General features: G+C 43.7%; 1 pseudogene; it reads right to left on the bottom strand.

The window, feature by feature from the left end:
* Positions 1-17500, bottom strand: part of LOC145713724 (F-box/WD repeat-containing protein 2-like) — an 86781-nt pseudogene that overhangs the window by 82 nt on the left and 69199 nt on the right.

The following is a 17500-nucleotide window of genomic DNA, read 5'->3' as shown; positions in this document are numbered from 1 at the left end:
TCGTGCCTCTCTTTGATGGCCTGCACTCTGACAGAGGCCAACGGCCAATCGGGCTCTCCGTCTGCAAGTCCATGATAGGCAGGTAGTGGTTGTCAAAGAGCAGGGCAGAGATAGCCCCAAAGCCAAGCCAAGTTTGCCATCGCAGGAGTCGTGACGACCGAGACTATCGTCAAGTGGCAAAGTCCCACTGGTCGAGACCCAGCGCCGCGCTACGACGCCATCAGACTGAAGTCTTGGCCGCAGGCAGAGACTTCCGTCCCCAGGGACAGACGAGATCTTTAAGTATTTGCAGTCGGTTCCTCTCCCCGTTGGCCAAATCTTGATCTCCCATCTGTCCACACTTGAGCGTGCGTGGTCTCCGGGGCTGTGCAAGAGAGACTTGACTTCACACCCTTGGCGAGCCACGTCGGTGACCCATCCCATGTGCCGGCGAGGGAAAGAGAAAGCCCACGTTGTCACAGTGGCGTCTTTGGAGCCACTCACCGAGATTTCCGAGTCGTCGTTGTAGTCAACGCTAAACACCACCCCCGAGGGCCCCCAGACGTGCTGTGTCCCAACTCCACGCCCAGCAAGTCACAGTGTTGTCAAAGGAGCCCGTCCCGAGCTGCTGCTCCTCAAACCTCACTGCTGCACAGGGGTGGGGCTGGATGCCATGAACACGCTGCCCTGGGCCCACATCCCACAGTTTGGCCGGCAAATCGCCTGACCCTGTGCAGAGAAGTCCATCTTTGTAGCAAAGCGCATACCCGCTGGCTCTGTGTCCACTTAAGGGTGAGGTCTCAACGGCTTCAAGGTCCTCAGGTTGCTTCGCTGTCAAAATAGCCTCCAAACAAACCTTCTTCTGGCACAAAGCGTCCCGAACAGAATCATCTATCTGCCAGCCACGTTTAAAAACGTAGTGGGTTTCTTACGAATCAATGCATAATCTTGTCCATTAACGAAAGTCACACTCATAAATCTCTCTGAGGGTAGCCCTGCTCTATTTGGGCATCCTATATGACTTCTTTTTCTTTTTTTCAGGGTTGTTTTCTTTTTAATTCTTTTAACGTTTGTCTATTTTTGAGAGAGAGACAGAGACAGAGCGTGAGCAGGGAGGTGCGGAGAGAGAGGGAGACACAGGATCCGAAGCGGGCTCCGGGCTCCGAGCTGTCGGCACAGAGCCCGACGCGGGGCTCGAACTCATGAACCGTGAGATCATGCCCTGAGCCGAAGTCGGATGCTTAACCGACTGAGCCACCCAGGTGCCCTTTCCTATTTGACTTCTGAGGACTAACGAATGCTCTTTATTTTATTTTCAATGTTTTTATTGATTTATTTTGAGAGAAAGCAACCAGGACAGCACCAGCAGAGATGAGACAGGGAGACAGAGGGTGAGAGAGAATCCCAAGCGGCCTCTGTACTGTCAGCACAGAGTCAGACGTGGGGCTCGAACCCACAAACCTTGAGATCATGACCTGAGCCAAAACCGAGAGCGGGATGCTTAACCAACTGAGCCACCCAAGTGCCCCATGAATGCTCTTTATAAATTGCAAACTCCATTGTTAAACTGAGAAGATCTGGGGACAAGTCCTTACAGATATTTATTTACTTATTTGTTTTTATTTTTTTGAGAGAGACAGAGACAGCATGAGTGGGGGAGGGGCAGAACAAGAGAGAGAGAGAGAGGGAGAGAGAGAATCCCAAGCAGGCTCCGCGCTGCCAGTGCGGAGCCTCATGTGGGGTTCCAACTCACAAACCGCGAGATCACAGCTTGAGCCGAAACCAAGAATTGGACGCTTAACCGACTGTGCCTCCCAGGCGCCCTCCCCCCCTAAAGATCTTTCAGGGAGTTTTGTTCAATTAAATGATTCTTGGAGGTACCACATTAGCGTTTTCTTTGGTCTTACAAACGATCTTACAGTCTTGCTATGCATTTTCTCTTTTCTCTGAAAACCTTCTTTAATCCTAAAATCTTGGAAAGCCTACAAGTAACAGTTTTTGAGCCTTCCTTTCTATTTAGCACGGCTTCCTTTGAATAATCTCTCTAGCATGTTTCTAGAAGCAACAAGAAGGCAGATGGAACCTTTGATGCTTTGCCTCAAATCTCCTTGGTTACAGTATTCGATTTATTACATTTTTTTCTATTTTCCAGATACCTGCAGGTGACATTGTGTCTAAACTTTCCACCACTACAAAACAAGGTTTTCCTTCCCTCCATGTTCCAATAAAAAATTTCCTTAGTTTCCCTTCAGCCTTAAATGACCCATTTTCTATGGCCTTCAGGCTTCCACTAATAATCTGAAGGCTCTTCTAACTTTGGCTTAACATCTGGTACTCAAAACACTCCCACGTCAGGTGTCCCTTTTAGGGCAGCATCTCATGTCTATGTAACAGATATCTCCCAGTTAGTATGGCTGTGTGACAAATAAGCCCGGCACTTATGATGTAAAGCAATCACTGATTGTGACTCATGGAATGCATGGGTCAGGAATTCAAACAGGGGAAATGTGGGGACGTTGCTTCTCCACTCTATGGCGTCTGGGGCCTCAGCTGGAAAACACCATTGTGTGTAGAATTTTGTAAACTCTGATCCAAAAAAACTTAGCCTGCCCTACTGCTCCGGTAGTATTTCTTCATTAGGGAGGCAGGAGGGGTGGTTATGTTGGGAACAGCCCCAGGTGAAAACCCCACAGACTTCCACCGTTTTTACGAAGATTCAGTCCATTCTCTTGAACGAACACTTCTTAAATTGTTTAATGCCTTTGGCGAGTTTCCAGAGTCTTTACATTGTAGTTGTTTTTTTTTTTATTTTCATTTTTATTTTTTTTAAGTTTATTTATTTATTTATTTGGAGAGAGAACATGAGCAGGGGAGAGGCAGAGCGAGAAGGAGAAAGCAGGCTCCACGCCGTCAGCACAGAGCCAGATACGGGGCTCGAACTCACGAACCGTGAGATCGTGACCTGAGCCGGAATCAAGAGTCGGACGCTTAGCTGACTGAGCCACCCGGGCACCCCTGTAGTGTGTTTTTGAAAAATAATTGTGGCCATGATTATTACTGCCTTTTTTCAGGACAGGATTTTCCAAGATCCTCATTCAACCATACTGGAAGTCCCCTCCCCCTCTGCTGTCTTCACTTGCACTTTTGAAAGAAATTTCCACTGAGTAAAGAATGTGTGCTCCACTGTGTTGCAGCTCATATTATTTTCAGTAAGAAATCTACCCTTGTCCTTACCTTCATTCTGTTGCATATAACAAGCATGTGCTTTCTATTCCTCTAAATGCTTCTAAAATTTTCTCTTTATTGGGCGCCTGTGTGACTCAGTCGCTTGAGCATCTGACTCCTGATTTCAGCTCAGGTCAGGATCTCATGGTTTGTGGGTTCGTGGGTTCAATCCCCGCGTGGGGCTCTGCACTGACCATGAGGCGCATTCTTGGGATTCTCTCTCTCTCTCTCTCTGCCCCTCCGCACCCTTAAAAATAAATAAATAAACTTAAGAAAAGTAATAAAAAATAAATTTAAAAAGATTTTTTCTTAATTGACAGTTTTACATAATTTGATTATAGCACAACTTAGAATCATTTTCTTCATTTGTCTTGTCCTTAGAGTTCCTTCAACTTCCTGAAACTATCAGTTGGTTATTTTCATCAAAATCTTAATCATTAATTCAAATATTCTTTCTATTCCCCCTCTCCTTCAGAGACTCCAATTCCACCTATATTGTCAGCTTGGATTTTTTTTTCTTTTACACTGCACGTTCGCCCTATTCATTTTTCCTCTCTGTTTCATTTCAGATAGTTTCTATTATAACATCCACTAGTCATTTATTTTGTACTGTCTGCCCTGCTGTTAATAACATTCAGTGTATTTTTTATCTTAGACATGGGGATTTTATCTCCAGGAATTCTACTAGAATCTATTTATATATTCCATGTCTCTATGTCATATATTCAATTTTTCTGTAGCTTCTTAAAAATATGGAAACTATAATAACGATTTTAATGTCCCTGTCTACTTAATCTATCGTGTCAATTTGTGGGCCATTTATAGTTGATGAATGTTTCTCATTGTTACGTTACTATGTTCCTTATTCATGGCAAGCCTGTTAATTTTGGTTGGGTAACCGACATTGTGAATTTCTTCTTGTTTGGTGATGGAGATGTTGGCATTTCTAAAAATACTCTTGAGCTCTATTCTGGGACATATTTAAGTTACACGGGAAAAGGTTTGATCCCTTTGGGTATTGTTTTTATTGCTGTTAGGTGACAGCAAAGCAGTGTTGGACCCGCGTTATTGTTTTCCTGCTCCTGAGGTGTAAACAAAATCAAGAACAAACAAAGAAAGCACTTGTGAGAACTCTACACAATGCTCTGAATGACGAGAGTGAGACTGTTGACTCTGTAGAGTGGGAATGGGCTTTATGCCAAGCCTTGTACAGGCTCTGAAGATTGTTTTCTGTAATTCTTTTGTGTGATTCTCTCTGCAACCTCACACATAGGCACTGATCAACATTTCGCTGAATACTCCAGGAAATTGCTTTGCAGATACTGAGTTCTCTCTCTGTGTGGTTCTCTCTTCTTCGCTACTTAGCCCTATGAATTCTGTCTGCCTTGGCCTCCCCAGATTCCCAGCTCCATTTCTTCAACTCAGGGGGACTGCTGTATTCCCCCTGAGTCCCCTGTCCCAATCTCTGTGGCTTGCGGATTTGTTCTAGGCACTACTTGGGCAGTATTAGGGAAGAGGTTACTTCTTTTCTGATCCTTGCAGACCAACATTCATCATTCCCCAGTGTCCAGTATTTGGAGGAACAATTTTAATATACTTGTGTGGTTTCTTTGTTGTTCCAGGTGATAAGTTAATGATAAAAGTAACTCTTACAGTCACCCACATATTCTTCGTGTTTATTGCTCTAGATTCTTCTATGGAACTTTAAACTGTGTCTGATATAATTTTTCCTTCAATCTTAAGAACTTCCATTAACTAGTGTTTGTGATGTATGACCAGTGAAACTGAATTATGGCAGCTTCTGTTTAACTAATCTTTGTGTTTATTGTGCCTACTTTTTTTTTAAGTTTATTTATTTTGAGAGAGAGAATGTGAGTAGGGGAAGGGCAGAGAGAGAGAGAGAGAGAGAGAGAAAGCATCCCAAGCAGGCTCCATGCCATCAGAATGGAGCGCGACGTGGGGCTCAATCCCACGAGCCGTGAGATCATGACCTGAGCAGAAATCAAGAGTCGGGACGCTTTGATTCCAAAACCAGACAAAAACCCCACTAAAAAGAAGAACTACAGACCAATTTCCCTGATGAACATGGATGCAAAAGTTCTCAACGAGGTACGAGCCAACTGGACCCAACAACACATTAGAAGAATTTATTCACCACGATCAAGTGAGATTTGTTCCTGGGATGCAGGGCTGGTTCGATATCTGCAAAGCAATCAGTATGATACATCACATTCGTAAAAGAAAGAATAAGCACCACGTGACCCTCTCAATTGGCACAGAGAAAGCATTTGACAAAATACAGCATCCTTTCTTGGCAAAAACCCTCAAGAAAGTAGGGATGGAAGGATCATACCTCAAGATCATAAAAGCCACGTGTGAAAAATCCACTGCTAGTACCATCCTCAATGGAGAAAAACAGCTTTCCCCCTGTGGTCAGGAACACAACGAGGATGTCCACTCTTGCCACTTTTGTCACCATAGGGGTGGAAGTCCCAGCCTCAGCAATCAGACAACATGAAGAAATAAAAGGCATGCAAATCAGTAAGGAGGAAGTCACACTTTCACTCTTCGCGGATGACGTGATACTCTATATGGAAAACCCAAAAGATTCCACCAAAAAACCCACTAGAACGGATCCGTGAATTCCGCAGAGTTGCAGGATGTAAACTCAATGCACCGAAATCGGTTGCATTTCTATACACCAATAATGAATGAAGCAGCAGAAAAGGAAATAAAGGAATCGATTCCATCTACAATTGCACCAAAACCCATAAAATACCTAGGAATAAACCTAACCAAAGAGGTGAAAATTCTATACACTGAAAACTACAGAAAGCTCGTAAAAGAAATTGAAGACACAAAGAAATGGAAAAAGATTCCATGCTCCTGGGTAGGAAGAACAAATATCATTAAAATGTTAATACTACCCAAAGCAATCTACACATTCAGTGCAGTCCCTATCAAAATAACACCAGCATTCTTCACAGAGCTGCAACAAACAATCCTAAAATTTGTATGGAACCAGAAAAGACCCCAAATAGCCAAAGCAGTCCTGAAAAAGGAAACTGAAGCTGGAGGCATCACAATTCCGGACTTCAAGCTGTATTACAAAGCTGTAATCATCAAGAGAGTATGGTACCGGCACAAAAACAGACACATAGATTAATGGAACAAAACAGAGAACCCAAAAGCATATGGCCACATATGGACCCACAAATATATGGCCAACTAATCTTTGACAAAGCAGGAAAGAATATCCGATGGAATAAAGACGGTCTTTTCAGCAAATGGTGCTGGGAGAACTGGACCGCAACATGCAGAAGAGTGAACCTGGACCACTTTCTTACTCCAGACACAAAAATAAACTCAAAATGGATGAAAGGCCTCAATGTAAGACAGGAAGCCATCAAAATCCTCGAGGAGAAAGCAAGCAAAAATCTCTTTGACCTCGGCCACAGCAACTTCTTACTCAACATGCCTCTGGAGGCAGGGGAAACAAAAGCAAAAATGAACTATTGGGACTTCATCAAGATAGAAAGCTTCTGCATAGCGAAGGAAACAATCAGCAAAACTAAAAGGCAACCAATGGAGCAGGAGAAGATATTTGCAAATGACATATCAGATAAAGGGTTAGTATCCAAAATCTATAAAGAACTTATCAAACTCAACACTCAAAAAACAAATAATCCAGTGAAGAAATGGGCAAAAGACATGAATAGACGCTTTTCCAAAGAAGACATCCAGATGGCCAACCGACACGTGAAAAAATGTTCATCATCACTCATCATCAGGGAAATACAAATCAAAACCACAATGAGATACTGCCTCACCCCTGTCAGAATGGCTAACATTCACAACCCAGGCAACGACAGATGCAGAGAAAGAGGAACCCTTTTGTATCTATATATACACACACAGAATGGAGTATTACTTGGCAAGCAAAAAGAACGAAATCTTGCCATTTGCAACTATGTGGATGGAACTGGAGTGTATTACGCTAAGTGAAATTAGTCAGTCAGAGAAAGACAAATATCATATGACTTCACTCATATGAGGCCTTTAAGAGGCAAAACAGATGAACATAAGGGAAGGGAAGCAAAAACAATATAAAAACTGGGAGGGGGACAAAACACAAGAGACTCTTAAATACGGAGAACAAACTGAGGGTTGCTGGAGGGGTTGTGGGGAGGGATGGGCTAAAAGGGCAGGGGGCATTAAGGAGGACACTTGTTGGGATGAGCACTGGGTGTTTTATGCAGGGGATGAGTCACTGGATTCTATTCCTGAAATCATGATTGCACTATATGGTAACTGACGTGGATGTAAATTAAAAAGTAAAAAAAAAAAAAAAAAAAAGTAGAGATGCTTCACCAACTGAGCCCCCCGGGTGCCCCTGTGCCTTCTTGTTTAAAGAGTATTTTCACTGGCATAAAATTCTAGACTGTTTTGTGTGTTTCTTTCAGCACTTACTATAAGTCTCACTGTCTTCTGGCATGCTTTTTTTTTTTCTGATCAAATATCTGTCATCTTTTATTTTTTTTATTTTTTTAAGTTTATGTATTTATTTTGAGAGAGGGTGCGCATGCCCATGCACGTGCAGGGCAAGGGCAGAGGGAGAGAGAGAGGGAGAAAGGGAATCCCAAGCAGGCTCCGCGCTGTTAGCGTAGAGCCTGAAGCGGGCCTCGAACTCACAAATCATACGATCATGCCATGAACCGAAATCAAGAGTCGAACGCTTAACCGACTGAGCCACCCAGGGGCCCTTCTGCCATCTTAAAAAAAAAAATCTCTCTCTTTGTGTATTCATCTTTCCTTTGGTTGACTGAATGAACTTTTTCTTTGCTACTCGTTTTCAGTTCTTTGATCACGGCATGCTTTGGTGTTATTGTTTATTTCCTGCTTGAGGTTTGCTAAGATTCTTGGATCTGTATTTATACTGCTTCTCAAACTTGGAAATTTTCAGCCATTATTTTCTAATTTTCTGTTTTTGCTCTCCTCCACTTCTGATATTACAATTATACTTATGTTAGCCAGATTCCCTGATGGTCTACTGACTTTATTGGATATTTTCTCTCACTGTAGCTCAGTTTGGATAGTTTCCATTTTTGCGTCTTAAAGGCTCTATCCCTTCTTCTTCAGCATTTAACTCTCTGCTTTTCTCATCCAGTAAAGTTTTCATTCTCGATAGCATCTTGCTCGGCACTAGAACGTTCCTTCGGTTCTTTTTCATAGTCCTGGCTTCTCTCCTCATTTGCACGTGTTTCTGGAATTCCTTGGGCATATTTATAACAGCTGCTTAAAATGTTTGTCTGAAACTTTGTCTAGCTTCTCTTGACTGGCATTAAGTCTGCTTTTGGATGTGCCTGATTCTTTTCGAAGCCTGTTTTGGGCATGCGTCGGGAGTGGCATTTACTCTAGGGCTTACATGGTCCTATTCTTAAGGTATGACATTTGTGGGATTCTCAACTGAATTATTTGGATGCACAACAAATTTCACCCTAGCTGCTTAGAATTATATTATTTCAGAGCCCTGAGAAAGCTCTGCGAATTGTTCATCTTAGAGCTGTTTTAGTTTTTCCTCACCACGGATTTTCACCTTCTCCATGGGTGTCTTAGTATTATGCAACAGACTCAAGGGATCACCAACAAATATTCTAGAATACTTTCTTTGAATAGGTCCCCCTTGTTCCCAAATGTCAGGTGGCTCGGCCTTCTCAAGAGGCCAATATCCATCTCAAATCAGCAAAACGTCGGTTCTCTGCTTGGTTTTCCACTCCTTATTTGCTTGCTCCAGAAAGTATCTCCAGGAAGAAAGACGAAATGATCATAAAGCTCATCTCATTGGTTTCACTCCTCTGCAGGATAAAAGTCATTCCCTTTCTGTCTGTCTGTAAACGGTTTTTAGAAACTTTGCCCAGTTGTCTAATTGTTTTGGAAGGAATAGTACCTGTTACCCCATCATGTGAGAAGCAGAAAATGGAACCTAAGGTGTAAAAATTTCTCTCGTTTAATCGTTTAATATTACATCCAGCCACCTTACTTTCTAAGATAGTTTTGATAATTTATCTGTGGTTACATTTTTAGTTTTCCATATAGACCGTTTTTGTCATGTGTAAATATGAACTTTTTGTTTCAAGCTTTCCAAAACTTCTAATTTGTGTTTCTTTGTATTGTTTCCTACACTATCAGGACCTCTGGCCCATGAGTAATAGAAATACTGATGGTGAGCTATGCTATCTTATTCCTGACTTCAAGGTAAACACTACCACTGTCTCCCTGTAACGTCTGATCTGTTGTACAGCATTCTATACTAGATTGAGGAAGCTTATTTCTAGCCCTTTGTAATTCTCAAGTGTGAATCATGTGGCTCCTCGGATCACCGGGGGTCAGAAACAAGCTAAAGATAAATTGGTTAGCAAGGAAAGACGGAGGCAGGAACTCCTAATTATACTTAAAGTTAGCCAAGACAAGAAAGGTCAAAAATCAATGAACCTATGTAGATGGACCCAACAACAGTGTTCCTAATTCGTCAATGATCTTGAGTCAGTTACTATATTTAGTTCCCAATAGAGCTGTTTAGGTATCCCCAGCTTAGGTGGGAATTAGTAGCAGGGTAGAAATGTCACTAATGCCTAGGGAGCAGTCATTGTCGGCTAAGAGAGTAATGGGCATGCGAGCTGTGATATAATCAAATACTGTCCATTTTAGAGGGCTCGAGAGAATGAGTGCAATTATCGACTTTATTTGCCAGCTGGCCAAACTGAACCATTAAGATAATGCTAGAAAAGGATTCCACTCACTCTTCGTTCAGAAAATATTTGCTCTGCCAGAAAAATAGGCTGCGCACTGGGAAACCCCAAGAGAATTAAATTCACACGGTCCCCATCCTCGCAGAGCTTGAAGCCAAAGGGACTCATGGGTGATTTGGGTCTATAGTTTTCCTTTAGGGCCGCTCCGTTTCCTTTCTGCAACCCTTTCCTCCCATTCGCATGCCCATTCAGATGGTGTGATGCCAGCCAGCCCAAATATTGGACTGTCCCTCTTCCTAACTTCTACCCACAAAATAAATACATGTGATAATCTGCTCACAGAAGCCCCCTAAATTCCTCTGTTCGCAGATCACTTAGTGTCTCAGTAATTGTGTTCATTGCCCCCCATCCCAGGCCAAAAGAAGACCTCAATTTCCAATTAGTGGTTAATTTCAAACAATTTAGTGGGTGGTGTTTTTTGCAGTTTTTTCCCAATTTCAATACGGTTAACATACAAGCATACGACGTAGTGATTCAACATTTCCATAAATTACTCGGCACTCGGGATGGTGAGTGTGCTCTTAATCAGCCATCACCTATTTCCCTACGTGCTCGCAGTGTCTCTCCCTTCCGTGGACAGACCAGCAGGTCCCTTTAGCTCCTGATCATATCTGTGCCCTTCCTACCCTCTTCAGTGAGGTCTCTTCTCTACATTCAGCTGTGGACAGTTTGTTCTGCCAGTCGCTGGGTTGTTTTCTGGGTTACTTACACTGATGTGGGTGTTATCTAGTTGTATCATGAACGAGAACGGCTTAGGGTCCTTTCACTCTGCCATCTTCCTTTGGAAGTCTTAGAAACTCTTTATGCCCTCACAACCTACTGACAACATAAAAAAAATGATACGCCTAAGTTAGAACATGTATTTATATTTCACTTTCAAATAATCATAATTATTTACTAATGGGATACATTTTTCTGCACAGCTTTTTACACTTTAGAAATCAGATTGGAGGGGCGCCTGAGTGGCTCAGTGGGTTGAGCGTCTGACTGCGGCTCAGGTCATGATCGCATGGTTCGTGAGGTCGAGGTCCTCACTGCTGTCAGCACAGCGTCTGCTTTGGATCCTCTGTCCCCCACCCCCCACCACCCCTGCCCCTCCCCTGCTCATGCGCTCTCTCTCAAAAATAAATAAAACATTTAAAAACTAAAAGCAAATCAGATTGGATACCCTCATTTCGTGTTCCACAAAGGTTTTCCCTCAGTACTTGCTTTGAAATCACAGGAACTGCCAAAATCCCAGCGTACTAAATGTACGATGTCGCCGAAAACAATGTAGCACAATCTCATGTTGAAACTGTGAACTATCTTGAGCTAGTGTTCCATGTGATGTCCGACGTATGTCAAATATCATACTGGTTCCCTTCAAATTTTAAAATATTCCACGGTCCCCCCAGTGAATCCCCTGCATCTTCCCGGGGTACCTTGGTGTAGTTTGGAAACCATTATCTTGTGTCATTTTACTAATATGTTGTATGAGAGTTCCTGAATTTTACTAAGAAATTTAATGAACGGCCAAGTCGGCAATGGATGGCAATGGTTTAATACACTACCATTGCTGAGTGAAATTCTTGTTATAAAAGCAACCTTACTAATCTTGTTCCAATAGCTCCAAGTATCGTCCTTGAGTGATGAGGAAATGATTTCAGATGCGGCAAGTGCCTTTCTTGACTCCTCCATTTGTACCTGACAGGAGGCTACCCTATTTCATCCTTCAGAGGTCCTGTCGGGACCTACTATTATCAGCAGGGAATGTCCATATTTCCTCTAAAGATTTAATGTAGGGACCAGACTGCTGCATTCAAATCATAGCTCTGTCAGTTACCAACTCTGTGACTTTGCGGGTTACTTCACTTCCTTGTAACTTGCTTTTCCCGTTTTGAACTTGGAGACAAAACTAGCACTCATTGCATAATCCAGGGAGCGAGATTAAATGAGGTAATGCATATATAGCATCTAGAGCAGTGCACGTCCCAGATTAGGTGCTTAATAAGTGTCAGTCATTGTTACAGGCAGAAATAATAGGGATCAGTGATCTCCCATGAATGAGAGGTACATGAATGAGTGGATCTCTGTCCCTTCTCTAACATCTGCCTAGACCTAGTAATAGGGTTATAGGATAATGGGGAATATATAGCCCTTACCTGTAATACAGCAATCCCAGCAAGCAGTTCTGGTTATATGGATTGTCGTGATTTTCCTGTTTGTATATAAGCGAACAAATTGTTGGCAGTACTAATTCATTTGGAGTTACAGGGATAGGACTAGAGACATAGATATCAGTGCTTGAAGATCAGCCATATTTGGCTGAGAGAGAGGTGGGGGGGGGGAGTGAGGAGAGAGAGGAAGAAAGGGCTTATTAAGGATTGATTGGCATTTAGTTGAAAATAAAGATAGAGGAGAAGGTAAAAATGTACATATTTTTGAATCCCTGAAAGGGTTTAATTCGAATTGCTCTATCTTTAGATCATCGTCCCAGTTTACATTACAGCTTTAAATGCGAGCAAAGAAAAAAAAATAAAAAAGCAACTTTGAAACTTGAAAGTCTTGAGCAATATGGTATTTCTTTTTATAATACCCAGGAGTAGAGAGAATCATAAAATCTCTACCAACTGATGTTGGTTTATTCAAAACAGCACACCATTCAAGACAACTGATAATCCCCAGCCTCCTGGATACCCCGCTGTAGTTTTTTAAAGAAAATTCCAATTGCATAGCCAATTCAGTCTTTTTCTCTAGCAGTCTCTAAAGTAGGAGCCACATCTCATTGGAAAAGAGGTAGGACACCCAAAGAAGGAGTCAGAAGGAAAAAAGTTAGTAAAGATTTTTTGTAGTTGCCCCTAAGTATATGTTAAGTATACTCCTTTCGAGCAAAGTATAGGGGAAAATATATTCAGAATCAGACATGTGAGACAAAAGCAATGAATCAGGAAATGGTAGGAAAGCCAGGATAAAGTGGGTCTTTTTTTTTTTTTTTTTTTTAGGATTCACAGACCCAGTTCCGGTGGGGGTGTCCCTCCCACCCCCCCACCAAAGTCCAAGCAAGTCTGGAACACCAACTCAATTCTGACGCCGTCTACTTGGAGATAGCATTGGATTCCGCAGGTTAAGGAGTCAGTTCCACAAGACGGTCCCCCACCCGACTTCAGACACCAGTCGCATACTCCAGGTGCTTCTGATGGACTGGCTACAGATTGAAGGCTCCGATGACCACCCCGTTAGGTTTGATTCATTAAAGTCTACGATAAAGGCTACAAATCAACGATTTTTTCAGTTTTGCAGCAATCAGGTTATATGAGGTGCCCGTGTCAATGGAGGCCCCTTAACCACAGCATTTGCCATGGCCAAGGTAATAGGCGTATTCAGCAGGTGAATATCTTGGTCGTCATAAAACCAGCCCCGGGGCACGTGAGTGGCTCAGTTGGTTGAACATCTGACTTCGGCTCAGGTCATGATCTCACCGCTGGTGGGTGTGAACCCTGCGTCGGGCTCTGTGCTGACAGCTCAGAGCCTGGAGCCTGCTTTGGATTCTGTGTCTCCCTCTCTCTGCTCCTCCCTCACTCACACTCTGTCTCTCAAAAATGAATAAATATTAAAAAAAATAAAACAACAACAACAGTCCCTTGTGGCTTGCCTACAAAGCATATCAGCTGCTTCATCTGGGATATTCTACGTGGCTTTTGCAGGGAGGGTGGAGAAGTGCCCCTTCTCAAAGTCCAAAGACCTTGGTGGGGGGGGGGGGCTTTTATCCAGTCCAAAAGGCTAGTTGTTCCCTTGGGAATAACCTCCTGTGTATCTGGGTCACATGTATGCATCCGTGATTGTTCCATAGCGAACTGTGGGCCCTGCGTCGACCCAAACACCCTCTTCCGCTCCGCAACGTTCAACACCGAAGACACCACCCCCATATTAGCTGCTTTTGCAATCCAGTTCATTCAGGGTTCCTCAGGAAGCTGATGATCCGGTTCTACGAAACCATACAACCCTTTCCCACGCTACCCTCTGGTTTCAATAGTTTCTTGGTTTTGCCCTCTCCCCCACTGATTTCTCCCATAGCGGGTGGCTTTGAGGCTGGTAGCCAAAGCTCCCTCCCCGAAATCTGAGCTTGGGCTAGCATCAAAGTCCAACCCAGGGTTTCCTGTTACTCGTAGTTTGGCTAGGGCAGATGGCAATAACGTTTTGCTTCTGTGCCTCCTCGTTCGCATTTCCTTATGCATCCAGCGAATCAACACCATGGGAGTTGGATCCATCTCTAAAATCCATTGGTAACTTTTATCTTCAGTACAAAGTTGAGCGCAGCCGCTGCTCCAGACCACGGGTGACCTCGTGGACGCTGGGAATCAAAGGTTCCTCATTGCCCTCCTCGTCTTCCTCTTTTCTCTTCCCACACCACATGTTTCTGTGAGCCAGGGTCACTCTAGCAAATCCCACTACACTGCCGCCAACTCTTCTGGCATGCTGGGACCCAATTCCAACACGGGGGTTGGGAGGGTGCTCCCACACGCACAACACCAGCGGGATGTCCAAGAATGCGGCTCAGTTCTGACCCTGTCCAGAGAGAACATCAGGTTCCACAGGCTAAGGGCTCCATCTTGCGATGCTGCCCCCCGACCCCCACTTGAGATGTACTTCTGACTGAGCAGCTACAGACTGGAGGTTCCAAAGACCCCCTCCTTGGATTTCAGACACCAGCCACAAACCCAGGTTATCCGCTGTACTTCTGACTGACTGCCTCTAAATCAGAGGTTCCCGGGGCGCCTGGGTGGCTCAGTCGGTTGAGCGTCCGACTTCGGCTCAGGTCACGATCTCGCGGTCCGTGAGTTCGAGCCCCGCGTCGGGCTCTGGGCTGATGGCTCGGAGCCTGGAGCCTGTTTCCGATTCTGTGTCTCCCTCTCTCTCTGCCCCTCCCCCGTTCATGCTCTGTCTCTCTCTGTCCCAAAAATAAATAAACGTTAAAAAAAAAAATAAAATAAAATAAAAAATAAATCAGAGGTTCCCAAGGACCTCCTCCTCAGGTTCCATTTGCTAAAGCAGCTCACAGAACTTAGAGAAACAGTGTTATTTACTAGATCACCAGTTTATTATAAAAGGGCATAACTCAGAAACACCCAGATGAAAGAAATGCACAGGGCAAGTTACAGGGAAGAGGTGGGGACCCTCCATGTTTTCTCTAAGTGCACCATTCTCCCCAAATCTCCACATGTTCACCAGTCCAGAGGCTCTCCAAACCCGGTCGTTTTGGGTTTTTATGCAGGCTTAATTGCATAGGCATGATTGATTAAATCTTTGGCCATCGGTGACGGATTTAACCTCTAGCCCCGCTCCCCTCTTTGGAGGTCAGGGAATGGGACTGAAAGTTCCAACCGACTAATAACACAATTGGTTCTCCTGGCAACCAGCTCACCACCCCCTCCCCATCCTTGTGTTAGGGAAGGGCTTTCCCCAAAGTTGACTCCTTAAAATAACAAAAGACACATTTCCCACCCTTATCACAGGAAATTCCAAGGACTTGAGGAGCTGTGAGGCAGGAACTGTGGTGATAGACCAAATACCAATAACAGATATATGTTTGGTCTTCTCAGTGACCAAACATATATTTCCTGTAAATCACAGTATCATGGTGGTTTAAGCCTTCCTCCAAGCCTATTTGGAAAGAGGTGGGGCATAAATAGGAAAATAACACCAAATAGGGCTAGATGCAGGAGGAAGCCAGTTTGGCAGGTAAAAGAGCCTGAAGCCTAATAGTAGCTATTTCAAGTAGATTTCCAGGAGACAGTAGAGGGAATCATGGTTCTGTTGGCAAGAGGCTGACTGGGGCATGATCTTGACTGTTGAACCACAATAAACTTGATTCCTTCAGGATCCAGAGACTAAGCGTAACCATGGGCAGTGATAGTTACTATCACGAAATTGTAGAACTGGTAAAAAACTTAGAAATGCTTCGGCTCACGGGGCGCCTGGGTGGCTCAGTTGGTTGAGCATCCAGCTTTGGCTCAGGTCCTGATCTCACGGTTCGTGAGCTCGGGCCCCACGTCGGGCTCTGTGCTCGCCGCTCAGAGCCTGGAGCCTGCTGCAGATTCTGTCTCCCTCTTTCTCTGCCCCATCCCCACTCGTGCTCTGTCTCTCTCTATCTTAAAAATAAATCAAACATTAAAAAAATTAAAAACAAAAAAAGAAATGCTTCGGCTCACTACGGCACTTTGTAAATAAAGGGATCGATGCTCAGAAGGTGGACAAGACTTGCTCCAAAATCACACAGTGAAACAATGTTAGCTTGGCTAACTTCCTCTCTATGCTCTTTCTTATTCATAGAACCATCTTCAGAAGCAAGGAATTGAGCAGGCAATATCAGTACGTGAATAAGGGTTAATGGCAAGGTCAGGTAAGAATCGCACACTTAACATAACCAAAGGCAGCCAATATTCTATTCACACATCACTTGGTTTATCATAAAACGCATCGCACAAGCTAGTCACATGAGAGAGCGAGAGGAAGAAGTTAAAGAAACACTCTTAAGAGGAGCCGAGAAGGAGGCATCTCAAGGTGAGCAGTGAAGCACCAGTCTTATCTCCTTGGATCCCAAGACAAGGGCCAGCCCAGAGGTCCGTCAAGGTGGCTTCTGTGCCGACACAGCCTCCGATAGCATCTTTCTGGAGCAGTGTCTTGACGTGTGTTGTGTGGGTGGTCCATCAGCCTTCCATCCTCTGGACAGTTCTTTCTTTCAAGGGCTCACTTAGGTGGGTGTGACAGTTACATCTGAGGGTCTTTGCTATATCAGCTTAGTCCACTCTGTCTCACCAAAGTCTTTCCGTGGACATTCCCAAACAAGTTTTACTTACCAGTTACATAGCTTATCCCTACAGGCACACTCAAAGCCCAACATCAGACATTGACAAACAGCTAATATAGGAGCTCACATTGGCCACTGTGACTCCATTTTGTCTTACTCTGACTGAGCTTCTTCTCCACCTTCTATGAGTAGGAATCACATACAAATGATCACACCATGGTCATTCCCTGTAGCCAAATTCCTCTTTGTTGTCCCTTTATTTAACATGCTTTTGTTCTAGGCTTTTAATCTCTTTGCAGAAATGCAGTTTACTATGTGTCTTTCCACAAATATGCAGACCATCACTTCCAAGGAGTATTTCCAGAATGCACCCATAAGAGTAAATGTCTTCTTTCTCTTAATAATTTGATATTTACCAGAGAATATTTCAGGGACTCTCTTAGGGAAGAAAGCTTATCTTCAGAACATTCCAGTTCCAATCATACCTATCAGGAAAAATAAGCACAGGGAAACGTCCCCAGCCTCCTTAAAGCCTTGCCCTTATCAAATATTGTTATATTCTTTGGGGTTAGAGCATTGAAAAATGCTGCTCAAACACGAAGATTCTCTGATAGCAATATTCTTGACAAAAATGCACTCAGAAAATTTTTGAGGAAAAGCTGAATTGCAACAGATATCACTTTGGGGAAAAAAAGGACCA

Source organism: Panthera onca, chromosome X (assembly GCF_046562875.1).
Source record: "Panthera onca isolate mPanOnc1 chromosome X, mPanOnc1 haplotype 2, whole genome shotgun sequence".
Classification (NCBI taxonomy): domain Eukaryota; kingdom Metazoa; phylum Chordata; class Mammalia; order Carnivora; family Felidae; genus Panthera; species Panthera onca.
The sequence above is the reverse complement of the archived record's forward strand: the minus strand, read 5'-3'. Positions and strand labels throughout refer to the sequence as shown.